Raw genomic sequence first — 14,104 nt, forward strand, 5'->3', positions numbered from 1 at the left:
GATAAGCACACCAAGTAACTAGATCTGCCATCTCAAGGAATACATACGCTTTTACATCAACCTATTATATAAGTAGTTAAATAACATTTTCCTTCTGTGATATTTACACACTTAAAAAAACTAAAGGGAAATGTTAATTAATTTAAGGGGCGCAATGGGATCAAAGCACTCCAGAAGAATAAAATCCCCTTCATTAATTTGACTGTTGATGCAGTGCCACACATCTCCATTAGAGGTCACAAACAATTTACATAAGACAGAGTTCATCTCTTCAAGTTTCTACAAAAATGATCAATAGAATTTTGCTATAGTGCGAAATCCTCTGGAAGAGGCGAACAGCACACTGGGTTGGATGCATTGCTGCAGCCTTGTCCTCCATCTTTCCCTCTCCACATGTGATTAACTCTCTGCTCACTGGTCGCTAAACTCAGCTAAATGCTGCTTTGAGATTAATAGATGGGAGGCCTTTCTGCCAGATGATGTAATAATCGAGGTGGTTTGCTGTTGCTTAGATACGCAGAGACAGCAGAGAAAACACTCAGGCATGATCTGCTCTCTCCATCACCAGTGTTCAGAGACCACTGATGTCCATCTGTATAAAAATGTTTTATGATGGCAACTCCTGGAAGCAGCATGCACATATATTTTGATTTTTAAAAAATATACACTAGCCTGAAACATTTCCTACCTTAGACAAAAGCAGAAACTCATTATTAGAGACTTTATCATTTAAGTTGTCTTGGACGTTTTTCCTTTACCGTCTTCCTTTCTGTGCATAAAAAAAGTTTAATTTTATGATTCATGATTTGAAAAGCAAAAAGTTCAGTCTTACAATCACTCGAATTCCCGCAGCCAGAAAGGGAACACCAGTAACCTGTTGACTTACAGGTCAGTATGTTGTGTTGCTTATGTTGTGCAATAGTGACGGATAAGGTGACTTGTTTCTGCCATGATCTCAATCTTCCACTGGCAATAAGGTCTTTCCTTATGGTTTCATACTTCATGAAGATAATCTGTAAAAATTACTTTTGTAAACTTCAAATCTAAATTCAGTTTAGTCTTACTGCCTTAGACCAGAACAGTCAGAACATTATGTTGATAACGGACAGATTGTTCTTTAGTGTGGGGAAAAAGGTCAGAGGTCTTCTCTTTCCATGACCAGCATAAACAACAAACTGGCAGCACAGCATAATGTGCCATAACATTTTTTAATTAAATAATTTATAACTTTAACCAAGTCATAAACTGTTATATGTAAGAGATCTATAAAATTAAAAGCAGAAAACACAAAATAACAGACACAGGGAACTGAAGAACCAGAAAAGATTCTACACATTTGTAATCCAGACTAAATTGAACTTTGTAGTCAATTTTCAATTTAAATTATTTGAAAAACTACATGTGCTATTTTCATCAGACTGTTCAGCATCTGAAGCATTTATGTTTGAGGAAAAATATCAAACAAAAACATTGCCTTACATTGAAATGTATGTTCTAACCCAGCACATTTTAGAAGTTTAATAATTAGAGATACAGCAGAAATTTTACTATTCTCCACATAGTCACTTTGTTTTCACGTTTCAGTCTCTCTCACCTTTTGCAGCCTCACTGGACAATATAAATGTCTCAACATGTTACTCTGCCTGGCTTCCTCAGATCTCGTACCTTACTGATACAGAAAATAGCCACGTCGTCTTTGCTCAGTAACCATCCCGGTGACGTGTTGTCGGCAGAGCAGCCTGGCAGCTTTGACAGTGTTGCGTTCGCTGATCAGAAAAACAACAGGTTTTTTGGATTTACAAATAACAAACCACCCATCAGGGCCAATCACTCAGAAAACTGTCGCGTTCTTATCGTTGTCCGGTGGTTTCTTGGTGCATCTGTAGTTTGTAATGGTTGCATCACTATGATTATTGATTTTCATCATACAAAAATGGCACGCAGCAGAATCCCACAAGTATTTTCCAACAAAGGACACCCATTTGATACACTGGATGAGTAATGATGGGCCATGATTTCACCACCATCTGCTTCTCTGGTGTTAGCGCTCAACGAGAGACTGCTTATGACCTTGTTGGTGGGGGTGGGAGGGGACGAGGGGTGGCTGTGCCTGACTGAATGGCATGGACTCCTTCTGAAAGCTGTCCATTAGCTGTGTGAGAAACCGATGAGTCAGTGATGCCTTGCCTGCACAGCATCTGCCATAAATTTGGCTGCTAGATTGGCCATCATCATACATTTTTGTTGCTAAAAAAGGCGGTGGAAACGGTTGCTGTCTAATTAGGGAGTTTTCAGCCGAGAGGGCAGGAGATGGAGACGATTCGCTTGAACGGCGAAAAGGCACAGTTGATGGCAAAGTTGTGCCGGTCTCTACTAGTCGTTCCAAACTTAGACATTTTTACTGTAAAAGCAGAAATGTCAAAGCTGTCTGGTAATGTCAAATGAATGGGAGTTTTAGTAACCTTCTACACTAAAATGAAAACCTGCCATGCTTCCCACTTTTTATTATTTTTCTTACAAACCAGAGTTGAAGACATTCATCACAAACTGACATCTTGCATTTAAGGGAGATAACAGACGTAGAGTGTGAGGGATTTCTCTCACAATTTTTTTTAACGCTACCATCCTTTCACTATTACGGCCATGAAAATGACACATACTATTGCTCTGATTGATGGATTCTCATCACATTAAATCTGCCGACGTTCAGCTGATCGCATTCAGCGTTGATGCAGTGGAGGTGCAATTAAGTATTGAATGATATCCAAAGGCAGGCAGTTCAGAGGGACGTGAACTAATCCACCTGCGACTGGAGGGAATTGCAGCAGCGCTGGCAGAACATTAGGCCTCTGCAAAAAAAAAAAAAAAAAAAATAGAGAAACATAAAAACCCTTCTCTCTCTTGATTCTGCTGCAGTTCCATCAGTCACAACATCCGGCTATTAACACAAAAATTAGGTCACGATTACACATATTGTTAAGTAAGCTAATTACTGGAGAACAATGACAAATCATTGAAAAGGTGCCACACTACTGTATTATGTATTATTGTAAGTGCTTTGACATTTGATTCTGCTTTAATTATAAGGAGGCCTTCTTGTTAGATGATGCCACAGTTGTTGTTTAGTGATTATTTACAGGCAGTCAAACCACCAGGATAAACAGGAGAGAGTTAAGAGTAAAGGGCATTTTTCTTTGTTTCCCTTTCACATAGTAGCAATTGTCATGAGGCAGACGAATGCCAGCACTCAGTCACCGTGCCATTTGCAGCTCGATTTGTTTTATAAGCAAAGCGCTGCATGTAAGTGGCATTTCTTCAAGCAAACAAAACAAGAGAACAATTCTGGTACACTGTTTCCAAAGAACCAGACTTCTAATACAACAGATCATCGCTTATTTACCATTTTTATGGAATATAACTTCAAATTATTCACAGATTTTTTTTAGTAGTGCATATGTAAAATATTGTCATTTAGGAAGGTGAAATACCAGGTGCAATGCTATCTGACACAAAGCTGCAGGCACACCATTAGTTTTCCTTTGTAAGACTGTGGCTGTTAGCTTCAGCGAAAGTGTTTCCACTGAACGTAATAATACATATTAGGTTATAGTTTGTGTTTGACCTATTAAGATAGGCAGTTGTAACTTTGGATTTCATCGTGGTCCCTAACTCTCATGACAGCACATTGCAGTGCAGGGTTAGGGTTAGGGTGGCCCGCCAGTGCTTTATAAGCCTGGCGGGCCACCAGGCTTTACACGTGTCCCCACCAGGCTAAGCATTGCTTATTTATTTAAGTTTTTTTGTTTTTTGTTTGTATTTTTAAGACTTTATAGTTGGTGTTCAGGTATTAATCTTCCAATCTCTCAATAACACATAATTATCAAGTGATATTTTCAAATATCCTGTCAACTTTAAACATTTTTTTCATTTAAAAACACGACGTGCCGCTGGATGAACGACTGCCGTAGCGCCAAACCACCGGGCTTAGCAAGTTTTCTGGAGGAAACCTTGGAAATGTAAAAATAGGGGACAAAAGTTTCAGCCATAAAAAAAAAAAACAACAGGAGACATTAAGAATAAGACAAATTCCAGCAGAAGACTATGTCAAGTTTTAACTTTGAACCTAATGTACCACTCAGAAATGTGTGGCCAATTTCTGATTTCCTGGTTTTGTAGAGTTCTGACCTTCTAGTCCAAATTTTAGCAATTTCCAAATTGTGTTAAACAGCTATGATGAGCTGCATTTTATTTTTCAAGGAATAGAAAAGTGTGGATAAATCTCAATCTCTATCATTGTTGCAATTTCATAATGATATGTCTGCCCTAGAATAAACAGATTATCCTTTAGGATGATTGTATGCTTAGTCTAGTATATGTAGCTGTGCATCAAGAGGAGGAAAATCCTTTTTTTGTTTCAAACCATTTATTTAGTCAGACTTGGCATTGCAGTATTTATATATCAGGCCCACACAAATAGTGTCAACAGTTCCTAGTACTTTTCTCCTTCTGTCAGTGAGCTGGTCAATAGACCACAAACACACAGAAAAACAAAACACACCTTAAAAAAGAGAGACAACACCTGTACAGTGTTCTAATGGTCCTATGTTTACTGTTGGTGTCCATCGCTGCTGTCTCCCAGCTTCCCCAGAATCTATTTTTTGCTTCTCAGGGGATGAGAAGGGCTTCTCAGCTGTCAGCCGAGGTCAGCGGCATGTGTGTGTTTTTATCTCTACTGCAGCTCTGACAAGGTTTTTACTTTTTGAATCCTCAACCTTAAGTCTTTAGAGTAACATCAGAAAAAAATAAAATAAGTTCTATTTCACCTGCAGAGGTAACGTGTTGCAGAGTTAAACCCTAAGTTTATGATCCAGCCAAGGTGCCGTTTGATCTTGACGAAAAAAGGTGCAACTTCTAGCTAAATTCAACAAATGGAAGCATGCTCAAAGTCTGATGCCTCAAATTTCTTCTGATATCAATTTGACTTAATATATGTGTGACGTATGGCGAGGTGCGATTAATTATAAAAGTCTGTGCCACCTTTTCTGGCACATTTAGCATGTTTTTATGGCTCATTAATGTGCCAGACGGCTCAGTGAGTACCACAGCATCACAGAGCTTAATTATCAGGAGGAACGGTATAATCTGTCGAGATAACTGATTTGGACATGTGCTCCCCATACCAGATATATTTTGGTCTGTACCGACTTTAAAATCCCCCATTGTTGTGGTGCTCCGTTATACTTTGTGTGGTACTCATCTGTTACTTCATCACATCTGTTGGAATGCTCAACAGATACATGCAGTGTTGTGAAATCGCCTTGCAAACTGTCTCCCTGTGAAATGTTTGGTGTTACCTGGCAACTAGTTTGCATTTTGTTAAGGATACACTGACATTCACAATAAAATAGATTTTTCAGCTAGGTTTTTTTGAACTCCTGGTGTGGGTGTTTGAGTACTGAAAACAAACATGGATGCCTGTTTTTGTGCCCTGACTACTCCAGGAAAAAGAGTTTAGTCAGCTGGGAGAAGAAATATGAAGAGTTCACACACAGATATATTAATCACACACATAAAACTCTTTGCTTAAAATTATTAGCTTATAGAGGCTCGGGGGTGGAATGAGAACAATAGGAATTCTTACAATTTAATCTATGCTGTCTACTTGCTGTGTATTTTTGACGTATTTGCTCCAAAACGGTTTTAAGGCTTCTATAAATTTGAATTTCCCATGCTTTTAAGAGTTGCTCATTCATAGTATTGTCTGTATAACCTTGGTTTCAAAGCAAAGATTTAGCTATTTTCTTCTAACGCAAGTTCCGAGCAAACGTTTGTTCAACACTATTTTAAAAAAAGCTAATATTTCAACACAAACCAATTACTCATTTGATTCAAATTTAATTCCAGTAAGCTATAAAAGTGTAGTACATAAACATATTCTAAAATATATTATATGGTAATGTCACATTCAACTAAAACTTAGATAAGCCTTTACACATTTGTTTAGGATACAAAGTACGACAACATTAGACTGTATTGTTAGCGTCTTGGTGTGGTTCATGAACAAATCTTTCAGGATGCAGCTATCCCTAAACTTTCTTTAAGCTAAAGCTCACAAACTTATTATCTGTCACACGGCTACCATACCGATAACTTCATTATTTGTCACGGAGAAAATTTGCAAGAAGTCACCATGACCGCCAAATGGCATGATAATAGATTCAGAGCAGGAGCTGATCTGCCTGCGAAGGTAATTAGCTCCACATCCTGCTTTTACTTTCATTAGCAGGGTGTCGTCATAGCATGCCAACTCTGAGACAGACAAACAAGAGCAAATTAATAAGACTCTAAATTTGAGCCGACTTTCATCGTTACATACTTTTCAATTTATATTGGAAAAATAAACTTGGAGGGAAAGGGGGTCATTTTGAAACTTTAAAGGTAAAACATGAAGGCATTTTTAATCTAAATGTTTGAGCTGGATGTCATACTGTGGAGAATTTTGTGTTCTTATCTTAAATATTTTATATATCCAATAATATATATTATTATTATTGGATTTACATACATAAATCCAATAATCCATAGCTCAACAAAGGTCTTGTAATACAAATAGAGGCTAAAAAAGTCAATGTTTCCTCTTTCTGTAGTGTCTGTGTATTTGGTGACATAAATAATCCTTTTGCGGAACAATCAAGTAAAAGGATTATGGAAACCATCAAACCACTGCAAAACTACAAACACCTTTTCCTCTGAGAAGCGGTGATGAAACAGAGATCACATTAAAACCTTATTAAGCCAGTCATGCTCCAAACTGGATGAGTGCTTGGAAACCAGAACCAAAGTTACGGATACAAATTTTCCAAGTTCATACAGAAAAGCAGGCATCTAATTTAGTTCTTTGAAAAGAAAATGAGCAGGGTATTAGACAGAGGTCTATTACTGGCATTGAGATATACCAAGACTATGAAAAGCTGTGTTTTCTGAATAAAATGTTATTTTATGTGGTCCCACTTTAAAACCTTAGAGAATTTTTTTAAATTGTATTAAACATGGACTACCTACCCCTCTTACATCTGCTGCTACGCACTGGTTGAAAAAAACCTACTGCTTCGAAATAAATCATCTCCAGTCAAACAAAACATCAAAAGTGATAGGAAGCACATAAGTCCGGGTTTCCCAAAATTCACGTTCACAAATTGAATCGTGAGCTTTATTAAAAGGAATCAGACGAACATTTAAATCTATGACTGGTAAAATAGTCAACACTTTTTGTTTGGTTTGATTTTGGTGAGACTATAGTCAATACTATGCATAATACTGAATGTATAGTCAAATATTGTAATCTGACTAAAAGTCTCTGCAGGTGTTTTGACCCGGTTAGATCTACCATCACATATTTGCTCTAAAACTTAAAACATTATGCAGTTTACCAAACTAATGACAAATAACATTTTCCTGTTGCCTCTGTGTTAATTCTAGTTTTGGTAAATTGAGCTTTTCCTCACTTTTTACCGACTTTCTTCTTAATTGTTATCTTTTGGTTTTCCTTGAGGGTAGTTTGAACCATGCTGTTGCCTTTGGGGATATTTCATCTCTCCTGATCCTCGATCCCTCGAGTTTTTTGTCACAAACAGGCTGCGGAAAGTCCTCTAATCCTTCTGTAAAAGCAACCATTAAAAAAATTAATGGTGAAGGCAGGGGAGACATCATTGATCTTACCGTCACTGAAAGTACGTTTATGCACGTGTATTGCTGAAAATGAGGCCTCCCAAATTAAATTAGACCTATATTTTTTACATAATTTATGTACATAGTGTCCTTGAGATACAGATAATTCCCTTGGCTGCAGTTTAAACCATTTTCAGACACCCATTAGCCAAAAACCAATAGGAAATAAATCCCAAGATATGAAGAATTCACAGCCTGATGCCCACAGCTTTTAAAAATGCATAAGGCTGCAGGTGGTTTATTATTGTAAATATGCTTTAAGGAGCAAAATAAAGAATAATACATTAATTATCTCTTGATCATTGATTGTAATGTAACAATACATATTTAGACTAATATTTTATCAAAAGCATCTAATAAATAAATTCAGGTTTTTAAGGTACATGTTTTTCAAATGCTTCCTGTAAAGAGCTTTGGAGATTTAAGCATAAGTAGCATGTTTGGTATTAGAAAAGCTGCTGTCCCCATTTGTGTATATTAGATTGCAGATACTTTTTCCAAAAAACATTTTCAAATTCTGAAAGTTGAAAATGCAAAAGTGCTTTATTGCTTTCGACACAGAGGTTGAAAGCACCAAAAGGAAAAAGTAGAGCAACAGTAGTTTATTTAGCCTTCCTGTTACCGTGTTTTCTCACTATCTCACAGCATCTTGACATGCAGTAAAAAAATATGATTCCAATATCCACCATGCTTCCTTTTAAGTCTGTGTGCTTCCTTTAGCTCTATTATGTCAATGGACTACTGCAAATAGTAGATTTTTTATTTTTCACTGGACAACATCAACATCAAAAAGGTGTCATTGCGTCCTCATAGCACTTACTATCGAGCATTGACTCATCAGAAAAAAAAGATTACACTCTTATGTTTATGACCAGCCTGTCAATCGTCAGCGTGGATTGAGCTGAAAAGTAATAAAATTCTGGTAACCAGCCAATTTCTCAGTGCCTCTCTGAAACCACTCATTACCTGAGTGTGCAATGTGCTCTGAATTTCAGGCGTGGCTTTCTGATTTTGTCGAACTTTCAACATGGAATAAGTCTTAAATGTTTGCATTTTATGTGATAGTTTTAAAAATCTGTGTTCCAGTGGTCCGAACGTCTAAATTAATCAAAAAAAAGATTAATGAAAATCAATGAAGAGAGCTGTCCAAATGTTTGCAATTTGAAGTGCGCTTTGTTTTGACTGCGATGTGCAAAGTCTTTGCAGGTATACTTGTATTAATTCTACTGTTCATATTCAGTTCTATAATACCTATTATTATTGCCATCTCTGTGATAAAAGACAAATGTCTGAATGACAGAATACTATGGCTTCAAGAGACTGATGAAAGCATTAATCTTACTCAACCCATCCCTGAAAGGGACTTTAAAGGGACGCGGCTTATACTCTCCTCCATGTAGCTGTCAGAACGCTGTAGGGGAAAAATGTTGCTTGTGAACGAGGACAAGGATTGTAATCGGGATTGATTTGTATTCGGGGTGCGTATTTAAAATGCAGAACGCCTGTTGAACTGCTGTGTTTGTTTAGAGATTTGTACGTTTTGCTCCATGTGCCCTGATTAATGAGAATGTTGCACTTTTTGCATACATTTACATATTAAAAACTTCCTCCTCTACAACTTAATTTAGGACGGCTGTAATGAGTTGATATTATCACTACGTAGAATGGCCCAGTGTATATTGAATGTTCAAAGAAATAGTTGCCAATTTATGCAAAATGTGTTAAGTAGTGTTGCATAAGTGCGTTTCGTTTAAAACAGTTATCAATTGCCATCTGCTTCGCTATGTGAGAGAGAAATACATCAAGAAACATGAGTCTGAGTCTGAGTCTGAGGATGGAAAACATGTCTGTAGGCTCTCACAGACTCGCTCTTGTTGACTCCATAAGGTGAGAATGACTTCCAGTGGGTTTACCAGCATCTCAGCTTCACACAATTAGAGCTTATGTGGCACCTTTTTATCGCCTATAATGCAACATGAGGAGATATTTTTGACACTCCAGGCCCACCAACAGATTGTTCATTCTCACTCTCTTGCGTCACAACCACAGGATGTTAAGACAGACGAAAATAAAAAGAAACATCACACTTTGAGGGGAATCACATTTAGGTTTTTGTAATATGTGTGCTGTTTTGCTTTCCTCGCTTTACAGATCAATTCTTGAAGGATGTCAGTCACCTGCCGAGGGTCGACTTTCTACCATGCCTGTGATGTCGTATGCACAGAAAGTACAAAAACTTCTGTGAGAGATGGATGTAAAAAAAAATCTAAATGGCAAAACAACTGTGCACATAGGGGCACACTACAATTTACTATTATTTTGGGGATTTTTGTAAGAAATAAATGCAAAAACTGAGTTTATCATAGGAATAATTTACATATATTCAAATATTTAAATTGCTCCCACGCTGCCGTGTCTTATAAGTGACTCAGTTATAGTTGTTTAGTTAATTGTTTATGAAAAAAATCCTAAAATTTTATTGGAGATTGTGTGGCTTGTATCAACATCCTGAAATATTTTTTCAGCGATTACAACTATTTCATGTTGTAATGGTGGAACTCCATTACTTTGGTCTTTACAGTGAACACAGAAATGTTATGCGGTAACAATTTAATGAAGCGTGTTTTACAGCACCCTGGTCCTTTGAGTGCAATGGATAACCCTGATGTCTTATAATAACAATTGCGCAGGTGTGCTAGAAATCCCACGTGGGATTTCTCACACAATAGCACTAACCTCTTGACAATATTAGGCTGGAACTTGGCACATAAAAACCATAATTATAAACATAACAAGACAGCTGGGCAGCCAGGTTTGCAAGCTGACATTATTATTAATGGCATTCACCCTGATAACGGCTCATTAATTACTAAACAGGACGTCGTTTATTAGCAGTGAAGTTGCTGGAAACACCGTCTTTCTTAAGGAACAAGTCAATGACTTGTGCTACTTTAAAACATTAGATGGACATCTCTATACAAATCGTAATTTCACTTTTCTATATTTAATGGTTATTTCATAAATGTTTATGACAAACTAGTAATTGTTCAGATAAATAGAACGGCACTGTTTTAAAGCTTCCTTTTCGAGATTGAATGAATGATATTTATATATTTTTATGATTACTGACATCTCATTATAACGAGGGGATCAACACTGTCACGACAGTCGACCGACTCTCTTTTATCAGGCTGTGACAGTCGTGGGTTGAGCATGTGTGTTAAAATTTTGCATCTGGATGGATAAATAAGTCTTCCTTCTGGCTGCCGAGCCTAATTTTTGACGCCACAGTGTAAAAAATAATTTATTGATCTTTATCTGAATAATTTAGCAGACTAATTAAATTCAAGAACAACAAAATAGAGCAGTACAAATCAAAGCTGCTTGGCACAGTTTGCACCAGGAGCCCTGCAGCTGTTACTGTTTACATGGTACTGACACTACAGTGTTGCCTTTGAGATTACGGTTCTTATTAAACCATGACTGAATGAAAATTTGATTATTGTGGGGTTTCCCTCCAGACAAGATTTTCTGTATGAAAATGTTGGACTTACTTTTGGACTACGGATCTACATAATCTTAAATCTAGCCAACATTATTGCAGGGCATTACATTAAATTATGTGGCTCACACGCTTTTCCTGTGTAACACTGTTTAAACAAGTTTAAAGGTTTTCATATCTGTTGCAACGCTTGGTGTGTGTGTGTGTGTGTGTGTTTGATGTTTTGCCCATTTGAGGTTCACAACACAGCATTTTCTAATGAAAGTCATGGGCTCCCCTCAGCCAGCTCTCTGACTGTCTCAACTCCCACCAGAGTGACAGATGGAGCGACATGGCAAAACAACACAGCGCTACGTCGACTAACAGAACAACATAAGATGAGCATACTGTACAACTGGTATGACTGTGTAACGGAGGTGGAGAGCAGGAGATTATTAAAATGGCACCGTTCCGTTTCATGTTACCATTCTTCTCTTGGAAAATGATTAATGTAATTGCAAAGTTACTCAATTTTACTAAAATATAAGATGAGTTAGAATTATTTTACAGCATTATGTAACTTATTGTATATATAAAAATTGAAGACAAATTCTTTCTCTAGAATAAAAATGGTCTCCAAACATCATAGATCTGGTGGAGAGCTTTGATTTTCTCTTACTCTGTTAAAAACTGGTCGTAATTTTCACCGTTATCAAAGTCAGAATCAGTTGCTAACTCATTTAAAATGAGTTAGCAACTGATAAACTGATTATTTTCAATTAGGTGAAGCTGTTCTCTTGCAATTACATATAGGTCACTTTAAGTTACTTGTCTTGGAAGACAATATGCTCATATTGGTGCAAATAATCATATTGCACCAATATGATTGTTTGAAAAAAAAAAAAAAAAAAAAAATCACAACTGATTCTGCCCATCAGAATCAGCTGAGTCACATAAATTTCACCTAATTGTACGCATTGCCAGTGGTGGTTTTTGACATACTTCTTATAGGCAGTTGCCCAGGCAGGCATAACAAAGGGTAGGCAGATAAAAATATATATAGACAAGTTGTCTGCCATCTATGCTCAGAACAAGTTTTTTTTTTTTTTTTTGCTTTATGCAATGGCATTCAGTAAATGCGTAAGAAAGAGTGGGTGTATCCATGTGCCTGGAAGTTAGTCCGGCATGTTGCTGAGAGAACAGGAAGACGTGGTTATGTGTTTTGTGTTTGCTGATGATTTCCTGCATTTGGATTGGGATGGGGGCACAATAAGGGATTGGCCTAATTCATGCAAGAACAGTTATAGTATATTGCCTATGTTGATTTTAACTCATTGCCAGATGTTTTTCTGAGGTGGAGCTTTACTGGTTGAAATCATCACAGAGCGACGGGAAATTATCAACTTCTTCCTGTTGTTCTACACATTTGTCACATTTGGTCGCGTACTTTTAGGAGATCCAGAACATTTTGTACATTGTGACTTGGCAAAAAAATGCTGTCTGAATCATGTTAGCRGTCTGGAAGCCTTTTGTTACTCGGTTCGAACAAGGCCACCGTGCCAGCTGGTGAGGAGGTTAAGATGGGGAAATATACATGCTGGGTTTTGCTCTCAACAGTGACACCTTATGTGTGTAAGCACATGCTGACCTGTCGCTGAGGTGCCTCAGTTTTCCGTGTGTGAATTACAGAAAGGGAACAGACTCTCACCAGGGCTTTTTGTCTCCATTTATTTTATACAACTCATGTTTAAAAAGGCTTGCATRTCATGCCGTCATTTGCTTTGTTTTGTTTCTTGTTTGGATATTGCACCAAAGTGATCTTTTTTAAATTTATTTATGCGTTTCTGATTCTTGGAACTAGCTTTCTGTAACTGGTGATCTTTGGCACATCTTTAGCATACTGTAATATGTCACACTTGATTAAGTAACAACACCAAACAAGTTACTTGTCTTGGAAGACAATATGCTCAAGGTGCATAAAAAGCGTGCATATACTTTTACTGTATACATTTGCAGAACTTGTACTGCCTGCTCAAAGAACTGAGCAACCCCCCCCCCCAAAAAAAAAAATCAAAATTAAGATGATGTTGTGAAAAGTGAAGTTGTAATGTAGCACTGCAGATGTTGAATGGTCTCAGAAAATCTGATTTATGCGTTACGGAGTGAAGAGCACTGTTAATGAGCTCGTTCCAGGGTTATTATGGGGCTTTATGTGCATGTGATTATTGAGTTAAGCATCATATTAATTGAGTGAATTTTTAATGCTGCTCTGCAGAGTTTCGTAGGATGAACATAGTTATGGATAACTACAGTCAGAGGACTCTGGTTTTTTTTTTTTTTTATCTAAATTTTGAAGAGTTGGTGATTATTGCTAAAAATCGGTTCACTTATTACCTTGGCATTTTCATAAATGTTCAACTTTGACTAAATTTATAGGGTCCACCTTAAAATGTAACAATCTTGCTAACTTAGCTTTATACTGTTGAGAATATTTGCTCCCCATAGTGTGAAAAATATAAAATTTTTCTTTATTTAGGACAACACCCACCAATCAGCAGAAGTAAATCTTTATTTTTTTGGCATTAGGGGTCTTCACTCTTCCTTCAATGCAATCAGACAGGAAATCGGTAGAGAGACTTCGGGGGTGCAGAGAGACAGAAGGTCCTAAGGTCAGGAGTCAATCTTTGCATGGCCACAATGAGGACCAATCTCCCCAGCACACATGGTCCATGCTGTGCAATATGCTGCCCTTCCTCTGGTTTTATTGTATAATTCTCTTTTCTGTGAATAAAATTATTTAATTTAGCTAACTGTTATTTTCACAAAGTCCTGAAAATGCAACGGCTTTCAGTTTAAAGAGTTGTCATCATTAAAAATGGAAATGCAGAGACGTCC

General features: G+C 37.2%; 1 protein-coding gene across 6 annotated transcripts in view; it reads left to right on the forward strand.

Moving 5' to 3' along the window:
* The window catches only part of dlgap2b (discs, large (Drosophila) homolog-associated protein 2b), a 92,170-nt gene that overhangs the window by 26,298 nt on the left and 51,768 nt on the right, over positions 1-14,104 (forward strand). The window lies entirely within an intron of this gene.

Source organism: Poecilia reticulata, linkage group LG21, assembly GCF_000633615.1.
Source record: "Poecilia reticulata strain Guanapo linkage group LG21, Guppy_female_1.0+MT, whole genome shotgun sequence".
Lineage (NCBI taxonomy): Eukaryota > Metazoa > Chordata > Actinopteri > Cyprinodontiformes > Poeciliidae > Poecilia > Poecilia reticulata.